The sequence below is a fragment of the Neocloeon triangulifer genome, unplaced genomic scaffold (genome assembly GCF_031216515.1).
Source record: "Neocloeon triangulifer isolate White Clay Creek 2 clone unplaced genomic scaffold, ASM3121651v1 ptg000012l, whole genome shotgun sequence".
Classification (NCBI taxonomy): Eukaryota; Metazoa; Arthropoda; class Insecta; order Ephemeroptera; family Baetidae; genus Neocloeon; species Neocloeon triangulifer.
Window position 1 is genome coordinate 2,537,489 of NW_026775554.1, and position 14,683 is coordinate 2,552,171.

Here is a 14,683-nt window from a genome sequence, read left to right on the forward strand (position 1 = left end):
GACGACTTATGGGAGTGAGCTGGACGCCGAAAGCAATTCTTATCAAGATGTGAAACACTTGCTTTTCAAACACAACAAAATTAATTCGACTCACACGCAGCAGCTGTTGATTAAAAACGCTCTCAGATCGTAAAACACATAAGGATAAAGGTCTTCTGTTCAAATTCATTTATTCCAAATATTTTCAATTTTATTTTTGGATTGAAAACTAAATCAATGAAATTAACCAAAATTAAAATAATTAAAAGGAATAAAAACTTCCAGAAAAATGTCCCGCAAGATATTTTTATATTTTAGAAATTAATATAAAATATTTTGTGGAAAATTATAAATATTATTATTTATGCACAGTTTGAAGCACAATTGAAAGGCACAATAATGCATCTTGTGATACAAAAAGAACTTTCGCAGCGCAATATACGCGCAAGTGAGGCTTCGGAGTGTGTAAATGTGTATGAATATTGATGAGGCTGCACTGGTTATTCTGGTATATAACAATTACATAGCACGTTATGTACTCTGTAGCGTGTGTGCAGCTCCACCCTGGCAGCAGCCACCATAAGTTAAGTCACATGACCCTGAGGGAGTGCCCTTTGTCAGTTTTCAGGCGCATTATTTAGCAGAGCGTGCGAGAGAAGCAATCAAGTCATCTGTTCGCTGAACAAGGGCCTGATTTTTGTTTATTGCCTGCTAAACAATTATTGCGGTGATATCTCGACCGACAGACGATTAAGTGCAATTAAGCGCTCTTGACAACGGCCGAGAGGAAAATATGCAAATGAGCATGTACGAGCGAATGCAGTGGGGCAAAATATTTTGATATTTTTCACTTGCGAGCCGCACAGAGAGATTTTTTAGGTTACCGAAATGTCTTTAATTTTGCTCATTTTTGGTCAGTTTAAATCTCTAAATATTATCCTGCAGCATTAATAAAAACAATGTGAATCTTCAGCTAGTTTGAACCCTTTTCTGAAATAAATAAATGCCATTTGCTAAACATGAATTACATGAAATATGATAAAACTTTAGTTAATAGTTTATTTTTTGGTTGTTTTGTTTTCAGGCTATCAATTTCTTGCATTTTTTTTTACAGCAAAAAACTTCATTAGAAATTAATTGACCATTGTGTCTTCAGTGTCTTGTGTATCGATCATTTCATCGTTTTGCATTAATTTCAGGACTATAAAAAGGTAAATAGTTGAACAATACTAATTGAGCAAAGCTTGTGTCAATTCACGTGGATGATAATGAACTTTGCTTGGTTAGTATTATTTAACTATTTATGTTGCGCATAACGCGCAGAATTGAGGAAATTAATATATATTATGTAAAAAAGAACGTAAACAATTTTATTTGGTGTTCTTTTTTAAGTTTACATCAAAAACAGTTTACAAATCAGTCGCTGCTAACAAAAGGTGTGGAAAACGACAAAAAATCTTTAAGTGGGGTATAAATAGAAGCGGCTCATTTTATATCTGTTGAAAAAGATGAATCGACTTCAGGGACCATTAAAGTGAATGATTGAAAATAGCACCATAATCTTTTTCTTCTCATAAGAGTCATTCAGAATTTAGTGTTGATATCGGCCACGTGGCGGCTTTCAAGTCATTCATTATAAAAGGTAATCAATAACGCTGATGCTATATAAGAGGCGGGATAGCTCCGAGGCGGGCGTTCAATAAAGAGACTTTTCGATCAAACCAAAAATTACGCCATTTGAAAAAAACAGAAGATAAGAAACATTATATATGCCATAAATGCAAATGCATATAGAAATGGCAAAAGTTAATTGTATTACTACAAACATTTCATAATATGGTGATTTGAAAGTTATCAACTAAAAGGAAATAATATAGAATATAATGCGAGGGATATTCACATGCTAAGTTAGCACCAGCAAATAATCCTATAAGCAAGTTGGCATGTGAACCAATATTAAATAAAAATTAAAATCATATGTCGCTAAAAAACTATAACAAACTTCAAATTGAAGTATAAATAGTGCTATTTGCGACTGGTCAAAAAGCAGCAAGAGTTTCTAGGTGGAGAAACGGTACAGAGCGATCTAAAAATAAATTCGTATCCCAGGCAAATGCACACATAATTGTTTCCTGCGCGGGGCATCACCTGCGCTACAGGCTTTTGCAAGAAGTAACTATGGCAATGCATTTTGCGTCACCAGCAGGGGCTGTTTAATTTTTGAGTCCTTTATCTGCTCGCGCGCACCCGCCAAAGTGTATTTTGAGCAAGTTTCCTCTGATTACTTGACGCAGATGCAGCTTCGAAAATCGAGCCCTTTTCGTCCCCCGTTGTTGCCATAGAGCTGCGTGCCAGGGCTCACACGTCACCCACCCGTCCGCCCGCCTTTGTTGTCCGCAAATGCAAAATCAATCGGGGATGTCCTGCAAAATTATTCGCCTGCTTGCGCTCCATGTCTTTTATTTGCGTCATTTTTACACCTGAATACACATTTAAGTATTTTGGAAATAATGTTTTGCGTACGGCTCATTATGTTTTCGATGATATATAGTTTTACGCAAACCCTTTTGAATGAGGCTTTGTTTTGAATAACAGTCTCAATTTTGTTTGTTTTTTTAGCTCTTTTTTAATATCGATAAAATAAAAAGCTTTTGCAACTTTTTATGAAGTCTAATAAAATAGGATAAAATTTGTGTTTTGTGTGCGTTTATTTTTTCTGTGGAATTTTTGTATAAAAAAGTGTGAGAAGTGTCTTATGTTTCTGTTTAAGTGTATAATTCCAGTGTCAGGGCTTAGATTTTATATCGATTTTACAAGGATTGCTGAGACCATTCGAAAGAGCAAAAAAAAAAAAAAAAAAAATTTGTGATCAGACTTTGATTGCCAGAATTTGAATTTTTAGTTAAATATCGATTCTCTGCCAGAATTTTTTTCTACTCAGAAAATCTAAATTTTAATTTTTAATTATAACACATTAATGAAGGCAAAATGGTGGTCAGTTTTTTTTATTTTGTCTGAAACTAGAAAAAAATTGTGCTGGCGGAGAATAAATTTTTAATTAATAGTTCTAATTCTGGCATTAAAAGTCTGATCTAGCAAAAATTGTTTTTCTTGCCATCTCTCGCCTCTCGCGCACGGTTTCGCAGTTATTTAAATAAAATTATCAGAATTTTTATACAGTTTAACCAATTAAGTGTTTTGCTTAATTTTTTTTATATATTTGGCTGCACGTTTTATGCTAGAAGATTGTTTTATGTTAAAAATTTAAAAAATAGTTCTCGAAAGCTCAAAGTGGATCTCGTGTCTCGAAATGTAATTCCCGTAAAGGCGATTAGTTAAAATTTACTAATTTAATGAAAAGACAGTTGCCTATAAACATGTGATTGTTGAATAATGTTAGGAATTAATAAAAATTAGAATATTAAATATGTATTAATAAAGATTAGAACTTCTGTTGATTATTCCAGACCATGTCTCCAATACAAATCCATACAAACCTAATTTATTGCATTATGTTTTCAAATATATCGCAATTAAGTACACCAAAGGTATTTAATTTATTACCATACATTAATATTATTCATTCAATTAAACACAACAAGCGACTCTTGGAGCACCGTGTCAGATGGAAATTCTCGAAGGAGCAGAGCCATGTTGATGCTTGAAAATAAATTAATTATGTTTTCAATCGGTTTCAACATAAACGAACAAGTCATGAGCTTGTTTTAATTAGCAACAATCGACTCCTCTCAGTTAAGGTATTATATCGTGGAAAACTATTAAAACACACTGCGCGTGTTCCGAGGAGTACTGCTCTGACCACAAGATAAATTAATTAAATAATAAATCAAAGCTGCGACTGCGGTTTTGAGATGCGGCAACCGAGCTTATTATTAGACACGTGGATCCATGAATTCAGTTCTGCTTTTGGCTTGCGTCTCTAAAAGAGCACATTCTTTGAGTAAATTTTTTTAAATAGAAGTAATCATAATAATTCAGTGATATGCATCTCATTAATAACCAGTTTCAATTAAGATGATTTCGGTTTGGCGATTGCGGACGAATTTATGAATGGAGTTGGCGCAAAAATAGCTAAATAAGGAACGAAGGAGATTTTATCTTCGGAGGCACAAAGAGCCGTGGTGAATGGCCAGGCTCCTTCATATGCCGATAAATAACTTTGCAAGTTGCGCGCCGTGACTCTCCTGCACTTTTCATTAGCCGTGGATCCTCCTACACACTCGTGTAAGCCACGTGGTCGAAGGCGGAGTCAGCAGAGATCCAGCCAGCCGAGTAGCGTTCCCTCAGTTTATGAACCAACGCGGTACTCCGCATACAAGTTTTTTTGGATTTAATTTTAATAATCGGACCTGACGCCACGTCAAAACGATTGATAGATGGTCGAGCTATTAATTTGTGAGTGTACTTGTGTGGGCGGTGATACTTTGCTCTGCAGTTTGCCCAACTCGCAGGAAATGACGAGATATTAACAAGAGCTAGTGGTGCAGCCGAAGTTAATCTCAGGTAAGTTACAAGCGCCGCGTGTTTTGTCTCAACAGCCGAAAGAAAATCATTTGTTATGTGTTATAAAATTTCCCATTTGCTGTCGTTCAATGGGCCGCGGCCGCGCAGTCTCACCACTTTGAATGAATGACCTCGGTGTCAATTACTCATTGTCTTGCTACAAATTTTTAACCGAAACTTAAGAAGCGTTTTCTTCTAGCTTGAAAAAAATGGCCCCCGTCGACTGCATTTCCAAATTTGGAAAATTATAGGCTCGCGGCATGAGGTGTGTCCCGTGGGTGTCGCTCTCTCACTTGTGATAAAATGACACCTGCGGTTTCAAAGCTAATTTTTTATTTCAATCTTTGTTGCAAAAAATTTCTTTCGGGCCTCCTCAAATGTTGCGAAACTAAACGCACGGAATGGAGCTGTCTGCCGAGAGAAAACCCACGTTCCAAATAAACACTCGTGTTGGCAAAGTTTTCAGCGCGGTGACCGAACGAGTGTCCGCCTAATTTAGACGTCCTGCCTTTCGATTTTTCCTCATCTACTCGATGAATGTAGTTCACAAATGTTTGACTATTTGCAAATTTTGTGGTTCCTTCAAATAACTCGCCGCATTATTCCGCTGCTGACGCACAAAAAGCGGACGTAAGCAAAGGAGCAATGCAAATGACTTGATGACTGCTTTATTTATTGATTATTTTTACTATTTCAAATGACTACTATGATGAAAGTTCGCCCAAACAAATCCTTACTCCATTTGAACGGACACGAATATTTTGTTTTTAAATAACTTGATTGCAAAGTGAACAATTTATAATTTAATGTAGTTTTTTTACCTGAATTATTTTGTTTCGTATTTTATTTCAGTTTGAGATCTTAAAATCTTTTATACAAAGTTGATATCCAGTTTCATTGGAACGAGGAGAAGATCTCATGTTCTAAAAAAGAGGAAAACCGCTCATTTATGCCCGTCACGTGGCTGGTTTCCCTATATCCCCCTGTGCAATTTTGGCGCGCTGCCACCGCACTGCGATGAAGGATGTGCACACACGTTTTGCCACCATCCTCCTCTCGGAAATGTCACTTATTCTGCAAAAGACGAAGCAAAGGGTTTCAAATGGTGGCTTCATGAGAGAAAAACGCATAATTCATTGATAGTTTGTTGCATTTTAAAGTCTACATAACAATACTTATTTTATAAGGTAATTATTTTACAATAATTTTTTAAATAATCTTATATATTGTAAAATAATTTACTAACGCAAAATTACAACTGGAAATCACAAATACGGATTGCTAAAAAAAATAACAATAAAAAAAATTGCAGGAGAGGTTAAGGAAAAAAAATGTCTGACAAATTATGCTAATTTACCACTGAATTTTATTTATTTTGCAATATTATTTATGCAAAAACCATGTCTGTTTTTAAATGATGAAACCATAAACAAAAAAATATTATTAATTGTTATGTTGAATTTATACATGATTTAATTGGGCAGAAATCACCTGGTGATAAATTAATAAACATTGGTTTGAAAATTAAAAAATAGAAATTTAAAACTAGAGTACGAAGTCGCAAAATAAATAGGCACATTTATTTAATTGGAGCTTTGGCAAAAAAAACGGCTTGATTAATTTTGGATGCTATTTTTTTTTAAATTAGCATTGGTTTGTAGACGTTGGATCCCAGGAGACAAAGTAAGAAAAATTGAATTCATTGGAAGAGCTGAATCTTCCAAATATAACATTATTTACTATGGGAATTTTCTAAAATAAATTTTTGCTCTTAATTAGTCTAATCAAACTTGAAAAAACTTCACCAAAGCAGGTTCTTATAATAAACTCAATTTAAAAGAAAAAATAAAATCAATAGGTCAATCTACTTCAAAAAGTTACATTGATTTTAAAGGAAAAAGTTCCAGAGGAGTTTAATTTTAGTGTAAATATCATAAAAGCTCATAACTCTCAGCCGCAAATGATACGAATTGCATGAAAAATTCATTAAATGGTCTCCCATTTTTTTTTTGTAAGCTTTAATTTACTATTTTTTTTTTTAATTTATTGCAGTTGGACTAAATAGTTTTGGCTTTGTCTTTAGAAAATTTCTGCTGCACCGGGATGAGAAAACGAAAATTTTGTTACATATATTAAAAAGAAAATTTCTTTAATCAGCCAAACTGCAAAAAAAAGGCAAAAAAAAAACATACCGCACGTTCTTCCTTCTCCTAATCAATCGGTTAACTCTGCGCGTGGATGTCTAAATTTATCAACCCAAATTCAATCAATCAAACGCCACAGGGGTACGCGCGATGTACGAATACAAAATCAAAGTTGCGAGAAATTTTAAATCGAATCGATGACAATGATGGGGTCTATTTTGAAAGATGAATGGAATATTGTTTACAAGGCGAGTTGACAGGCATACACGGTTCGCCTGTCAAAATGCTTCTCATTGAGAGAGCTGAAGGAAGAATTAACCGTACACACACAACTATATCAGATATTATAAGCGAAAGAGCTGAGGCGCCTGCAGCACTTTTGTTCCATGCCTCATTGAGCACCGGCACAAAAAATAATTGACGTAAAACTCTCAATACAACACTCTGTCATCTCGAAGGAACCAAAAATAATAGCTGCGGTCAAGTTGATAGATTGGCCAACTGCGTGGTGGGTCTTTTCGCATTTTCTCCAAATAAAAATTCAATTGCCAAATTGATAGATTTTCTTTTTCAAAGTTTTCCGAACATCTGTTTGGGCTTTAAAATTGAAAATGAGCAAAGTAAAACAAACAGAAAATGTATTTACGGATGCATGTCTCCAACAGATAAATATAATAGCTTAGTCACGTTTGGTTCGTCATCTCTTACTTTTTTAACGGTAGCGCCGAAGCCTGTGTGTTGAGAGTATATTTTCGTCGCTAAACAGAGCTAACAAAGCGCGCCTTACCTGTTGGACTCTCTCGTCCGAGTATATTCCAGGAGCAAAACGTGCGCTGTACTCTTTCAAGGAAATATAAACACACACGGAGCGCGCGCGTGTTTCATAAAAAATAAAAATGTCTCCTCTTTCAAAACATTGTTGATTTGGTGAAAAATTGGTACAAGTAATTCTACTTTTCATCCTCCATTGTAAGTCCTTTTTTAAGTAAATTGTCACCGACAAAGAGAGTTAATTTTGTCTTGTCAAAATATTAAGTACCTGTCTTGATTTATCTCCAAATGCTGGACACCGAAATTCAATTTCAAAAAGCATAATGTCCACACATTGTGGACCAAGCTTTTGACCGTGGCGCAGCACCTTATACGAGTGAGTGAGTGTGTGAGAGAGGGGGAGGTTCGTCTCCCCGAGAAGAAAAAAGTCTGACTCACGCTGCTGCTGTACCTGTTGGTGACCCTTCGGTTGACCTCTCGCTCGGCACAAGTAGCTTTGTGGCTTGGCTACTGGATCATTACAGGGATCCGATCATTCTGCCTCGCAACCGGCAAATGTCACCAAAACATGAGGCATTCGCAGGCCATTTATATTTTTAATATAAAAAAACGCACACGCAATTATTAACCATTGCAAAAGCTGCTCTCTCTGTGCGGTAAAAGATTAAACCGCGAAATGAACCATTTATTTAATGGACTACGCCGAAGTGGAGCGATATCAAAATACAAATTCATAATACGAAATGGCTTTTCCGTGAATTTCTTGATGTGCACTGCATGTGTGTGGCTGTGCCTTTGCCAAAGAGCCAATTTGCATACGCCGAGGATCAAGTTTCGAATTCATGCCCGGCAGACCAGCTTCCCTTTGCGCTAAATGGAGTGGCAATTCTGCTCTCCGAATTAATATCTACGACTTGGTGTAACGTGTTGCTGAAATTATATGAAACAAGCACGAATCGTGGGCGGCATCATTGATAATTTCAAAGTACCTGGCTAACTCTATTTTAATGATGAGATCGCAGAGCTAGAAATATCATTTTAGTCTTTTTAATGTTTCAAATCTGTGACTTAATTCAATTAGCTTTTGGCATTTCTCATCCACTTTTAATCATTATTTATTTAATAACCACTTTCCAATAAAAAAAAATTGAATGTGAATATTATTTTAAACCTAAATGAAAATTTTAATTGGTGATTTTTAATTTTAAAATCATCACTTAATTTTAATTGAAGCAGTCTTGGAATTATAAAACACTACGTACAATTAATTAAAATAAAATAAAAATTAGCGTAATAAATGAACAAGTTAATTTATGTTTAATTTTTTATTGAACTTCATTCATAATTTTTAAAATAAGATTATTTAATATAATTTTTATTTATTGTAGCAGATTTAAATATGAAATGTTTTGTTACAAATTGAAGTATTTTTATCAAGGAAATTGTGGCAAAAAAATATTTAATAGTATAAAATGGGTTGATTAAATTTTGATCAAAAATAGGAGATTCCATAGTTCTGTTTTTCTGTTATGTTTTACAAGGATAATATTTGCTATTGCTTTTCATGAAAACTTCTGATTTCTCAAGATAAATTATTATCCTTTATTCAAAACTAGTACCAAAATTAATTGCGATCATTTTTCTCTTTCTCAAAACTGCAGATTTTAGCTCAAGTTTTCAGAAAATCCTTGAATAGAAATATTTTACTCTTAAAAGAAAGATTTCTTTATTCAATTTGAACTTTTGAAGCCAACGGTATAAAATTGCGGGATGCATTTCTGTTTGCTTTGAGATTAAAATATATGCAAATTATTAAAAAAAAAATCTGAGCAAGAAGCTTATTGCGGAAAACTGTTTAAAAGTTGCAAAATTGTGGGCGCATATTCTGAGCATTGTGTGTCGCTCACAAAAATGGGCCCACGCACAGTTAACCATTCTTGTAGGTTGCACAATTTTATTTGCTTAATTTGAGTGCGCACCTCAAGACCGACCATAGCGGACCGTTATATAAATTTGTTGCTGCTGAGCATCTCATCATTCATGTGCCTTAATTAAGCAGTCAGATGTACATATCTCCAGCATAATTTATCCTTATCATTTTCAAATCTTAAAGTCAAAGTGAACTGTGAAATTATCAAAAATGTTCCATCTCAAATATGTATTTTCAGCCAGAATTATTGTTCATGTTATATAGTATCAAATTCGAGCTCATTATCATCAAATTCCCATTCAAAGTAACACTTTAATTTACAACAGGTATCATTTGCTACAAATTTTAATTTCGGTCCAGTGACTACTGCGTTTCCAAAGGTGCGGCTCGGCCAATAAAAATTATTATATTACACCGACGGAATCTTCAAAAAAGCTCGGGCCGAAGATCAGCAGCATTTTCGTTCGACGCTGCCGGGTATAAATTAAAGAGGTTTTCTATTACAAATTATTGTATTTTACGCTAATAGACGCACGCGTCAGCGAAATACATAAAAAAGGCAGCATTTGAATAAAAGGGACGCGGCGCGCATTGTCCGGCACAAAAAAGCAGAGACGCGGCGAGCATTGTAACCCTCTTCGTATTTTATTGCCACCCAACCGAGCTGTTAATATGTTTCCGTGACGTCACGTGAAGCCACCTGAGCCGCTCTGGGTGCGGTGGCTCGCGCAACACATGTTCGCCTGGGGAGCCGTGCCGCCCCCGCCCAGGCACGCAGCCCCCGCGAAACAGCCTCCACGCATCCCCCGCCCAACAATCGACGGCTGCCGCAAAAAGGACGCCGATCGCGCCACCCGCCGCCGAAATATCGCCGATTTTCTCCCCGGCCCGGCCCGGCCTGGCCTGGCCTGGCCGCCGCCGCCGCCGCCGCCGCAAAGTTTATTTAATTTGAGCCTGCTGGCTGCGCTTGAAATTCAATGCATCCATTGTATAATGTGTTCGTAAGGCACACACAGGGACGACTCTACAAATTGTTGTCGCGAGTTTTTCTCTCGTCAGGGCTTCTTTGTACGAAAAGACCAAGAGCTAAATAAAACCGATTTGCTCATCACTTATTTCTCAGTGGGCGCTCCGAACAATATAATTCTCACTTGGAAATTTTGCTACATCCTAGAGCAGAATCAAGTTGATATTTTTCCAATCTATTATCTTTTTTCGGTTATAATGAGTAATTTTAAGAGTTTAAGTTAATTTATTAAATTTTCATACCTTTGTTTATTTATTTTTAAAACAATTAAATTAAATACTGGAAATGTAGAAAAGTGGCTTTGTTCTTGTAGGAAATAAAATAGCTTTTATTCAAAACCTAATAACTAATTTAAGTCCACATATCGCATCCGGCAACACAATAAAAATTTTTGAGAAAATAATCACAGCAATAGCTTTCACGCATGTTCACGAGTTCCACATGGTTTTAGGGGTGTATAATACACTTTAGGGGTGAAAAGGGGTGAAAATAGTTTGATGTACTTTAGGTTGGTAGTAACCAAGAGTATTGAGCTCACATGATGATAATCAAGGAGGTTTGATTATGTTAATGGTAGTTGCCACTCGTGGCGCCAGCAGGCCGTTCACCTGTGCAGACATGGTGCAGGACAGGTGCAGGAATGGTGCAACGTAGAGGCTCGGCTTCTACTCAATTTCTGAACACATCCCATGCTTCTACATCATTTCTGCACTAAACTCGTGTGTACGCAGTGTGGAAAGAGTGCAGAGCTGGTGCAGGCTCTGCATTGCGTCCACACAATAACTGCAAGAATTTGGTGTAGAACTGGTGTAAAAATGGTACAAAGCGGGTGCTGGCTCTGCATAGCTTCCACACCTTTTCTGCAACAAATTGGTGTGAAACTGGTGTGAAATATATGCAGGACAAATGCAGGTTCTGCAGTGTTTTTACACAATTTCTGCACTATATTTGTTAGAACTGGTGTGAAAACTGTGCAGAACCGGTGTTCGCTCAGCAGTGCTTTCACGGCTTTCTTTCTACACATAAGTCATGTGGAACCGGTGTGGAAACGGTGCAGACCGGGTACACACTGGTGCAGAAGAGGTGTAGGCTCCGCAGTGCTTCCACACCAATTCTGCACGAAATTTGTGTGGATCCGGTGTGAAAACGGTGCAGACCGGGTGCAGGCTCTGCATCGAATCCGCACCACTTCTGCGCTAACAAAAATCAGTGCAGACGGTTAGGGGATGGTTTCGACCACAGCCCACCCTCTGAAAAACACGACACACGACTCAAACTATTCCACGTCCACCCTGTTAACATCTGCGTTAAAAAAAATCGAGATTATGCAATTAGCATAATTATTTATGGAATTGTAAGATTTGGATCGAAAAGTATGTGGCCACATAGGCTCGATCCGCTGTGTTGTTGTATTCGCCGCGAAGGTGGGCGTCGTAGCCGAGTGGGCTAGGCGGGGAGCCGCTGGTTGACTGAATGAGTTGGGTTGTTATTCTGAGTTTGTATGTTGCGTCATCGGCAGAGTCGCTACATCAAGTCCCCCCCAAGAAGCGGAGCGCAGAGGGCGTCGTCGGCAACTTCTTGCGTGGGTGAGCGTGTCGTGGCGGAGGCACCCCCAAACCTGCTGCGCCGTGGTTGACAGAGGCCGAGGAGTTGATGCGGTGTTGCCGGTAGATGTCGTGTTGATTGTTAGATGAACGGTCGCCGGTTCCTGCAGGAGGCGTGTCTCGGACTGCAGTGCACGGGTTCTGGGCACCAATGTAAGATTTGGATCGAAAAGTATGTGGCCACATAGGCTCGATCCGCTGTGTTGTTGTATTCGCCGCGAAGGTGGGCGTCGTAGCCGAGTGGGCTAGGCGGGGAGCCGCTGGTTGACTGAATGAGTTGAGTTCTTATTCTGAGTTCGTATGTTGCGTCATCGGCAGAGTCGCTACATCAAGTCCCCCCCAAGAAGCGGAGCGCAGAGGGGTGTAAGGCTTAACGGGTGGAATCGGGGTGAGCAGTGAGAGGACTGTCTCGGGTGAGCCGGTGATCGGAATGTACTCACGGAGAAACTTGAACATGACCACCTCGTCATCAACTTGCTCATCTTTCAGTTTTTCATCAAGCAGCTTTAGCCAGAATGGGGCTGTCTCGTAAGCAAAGCAGGGCATGGAGACGTTTCCGATATTGCCTGACATGTTGACAGGTCGGACTGTGTCAGATTTGGGCACTTGGTCGGCTTCCTCGTCTGGAGGTGGTGGTGTGGGTTGGGCTGCAACTCGGGCAACTTCGTCGAAGAGACTGAATGCGTCGGTGGGCGAGAGAGGCTGGGTCGCCGTTGAGGACAAGAGTGGGTCTTGTTCGGAGACGAGGTTGTTGTCGTCGTTGTCGCCGGTTCTTCCAGTAGACATCTACTTGAAGACCAGGGTACTGGGCACCACTGTAAGATTTGGATCGAAAAGTATGTGGCCACATAGGCTCGATCCGCTGTGTTGTTGTATTCGCCGCGAAGGTGGGCGTCGTAGCCGAGTGGGCTAGGCGGGGAGCCGCTGGTTGACTGAATGAGTTGGGTTGTTATTCTGAGTTTGTATGTTGCGTCATCGGCAGAGTCGCTACAGAATAAAACGTTCACGACTTGCAATTTTAGCTCACGAAGAATTCAGAACTGGTGCACAACTGGTGCGGAAGAGCTTCGGGCTCTGCAATGGTTCCACGGTGCTTTCGCACCGATTTCAAAACCATTTGTGTGGAAAGGGTGCAGAACCGGTGCGGGTGCAAGGCGTATCGACTTTGAAACACGAAATATCGAGTTTGCCAGGCAACCGACTTGAGACCGTAGTCATTCACCGGAAAAAATTCAGTTGCTGCTTCAAAACGGAGAAACGCATCGCCGCACTGGTCTGCACCGCTTCTGCACCTCTTCTGCACCACTTCGGCACTGAAAGCATGTGCAAACGGTGCAGAACCGGCGCAGAACAGGTTCAGGCTCCGCAGTGCTTCCACACCAGTTCTGCACGAAATTTGTGTGGATCTGGTGTGAAAACGGTGCAGACCGGGTGCAGGCTCTGCATCGAATCCGCACCACTTCTGCGCTAACAAAAATCAGTGCAGACGTTTAGGGGATGGTTTCGACCACAGCCCACCCTCTGAAAAACACGACACACGACTCAAACTGTTCCACGTCCACCCTGTTAACATCTGCATTAAAAAAAAATCGAGATTATGCAATTAGCATAATTATTTATGGAATAAAACGTTCACGACTTGCAATTTAGCTCACGAAGAATTCAAAACTGGTGCACAACTGGTGCGGAAGAGCTTCGGGCTCTGCAATGGTTCCACGGTGCTTTCGCACCAATTTCAAAACCATTTGTGTGGAAAGGGTGCAGAACCGGTGCGGGTGCAAGGCGTACCTGCTATACACTTTGAAACACGAAATATCGAGTTTGCCAGGCAACCGACTTGAGACCGTAGTCATTCACCAGGGAAAATTCAGTTGCTGCTTCAAAACGGAGAAACGCATCGCCGCACTGGTCTGCACCGCTTCTGCACCTCTTCTGCACCACTTCGGCACTGAAAGCATGTGCAAACGGTGCAGAACCGGCGCAGAACAGGTTCAGGCTCCGCAGTGCTTCCACACCAGTTCTGCACGAAATTTGTGTGGATCTGGTGTGAAATCGGTGCAGACCGGGTGCAGGCTCTGCATCGAATCCGCACCACTTCTGCGCTAACAATAATCAGTGCAGACGGTTAGGGCATGGTTTCGACCACAGCCCACCCTCTGAAAAACACGACACACGACTCAAACCGTTCCACGTCCACCCTGTTAACATCTGCATTAAAAAAAATCGAGATTATGCAATTAGCATAATTATTTATGGAATAAAACGTTCACGACTTGCAATTTTAGCTCACGAAGAATTCAGAACTGGTGCACAACTGGTGCGGAAGAGCTTCGAGCTCTGCAATGGTTCCACGGTGCTTTCGCACCAATTTCAAAACCATTTGTGTATAAAGGGTGCAGAACCGGTGCGGGTGCAAGGCGTATCGACTTTGAAACACGAAATATCGAGTTTGCCAGGCAACCGACTTGAGACCGTAGTCATTCACCGGGGAAAATTCAGTTGCTGCTTCAAAACTGAGAAACGCATCCCCGCACTGGTCTGCACCTCTTCTGCACCACTTCGGCACTGAAAGCATGTGCAAACGGTGCAGAACCGGCGCAGAACAGGTTCAGGCTCCGCAGTGCTTCCACACCAATTCTGCACGAAATCTGTGTGGATCCGGTGTGAAAACCATCTGCATTCGGTCTGCACCGTTTTCACAACG

At 39.6% G+C, this 14,683-nt stretch overlaps 1 protein-coding gene across 1 annotated transcript in view; it reads left to right on the forward strand.

The window, feature by feature from the left end:
- The first annotated feature begins 4,305 nt into the window (after positions 1–4,305).
- The window catches only part of LOC132196861 (early growth response protein 3), a 51,291-nt gene continuing 40,913 nt past the window's right edge, over positions 4,306–14,683 (forward strand). Inside the window, exon 1 of the mRNA XM_059619789.1 lies at positions 4,306–4,503. The gene's annotated coding sequence lies outside the window, so the exon portion shown is untranslated. The remainder of the gene's footprint in view (positions 4,504–14,683) is intronic.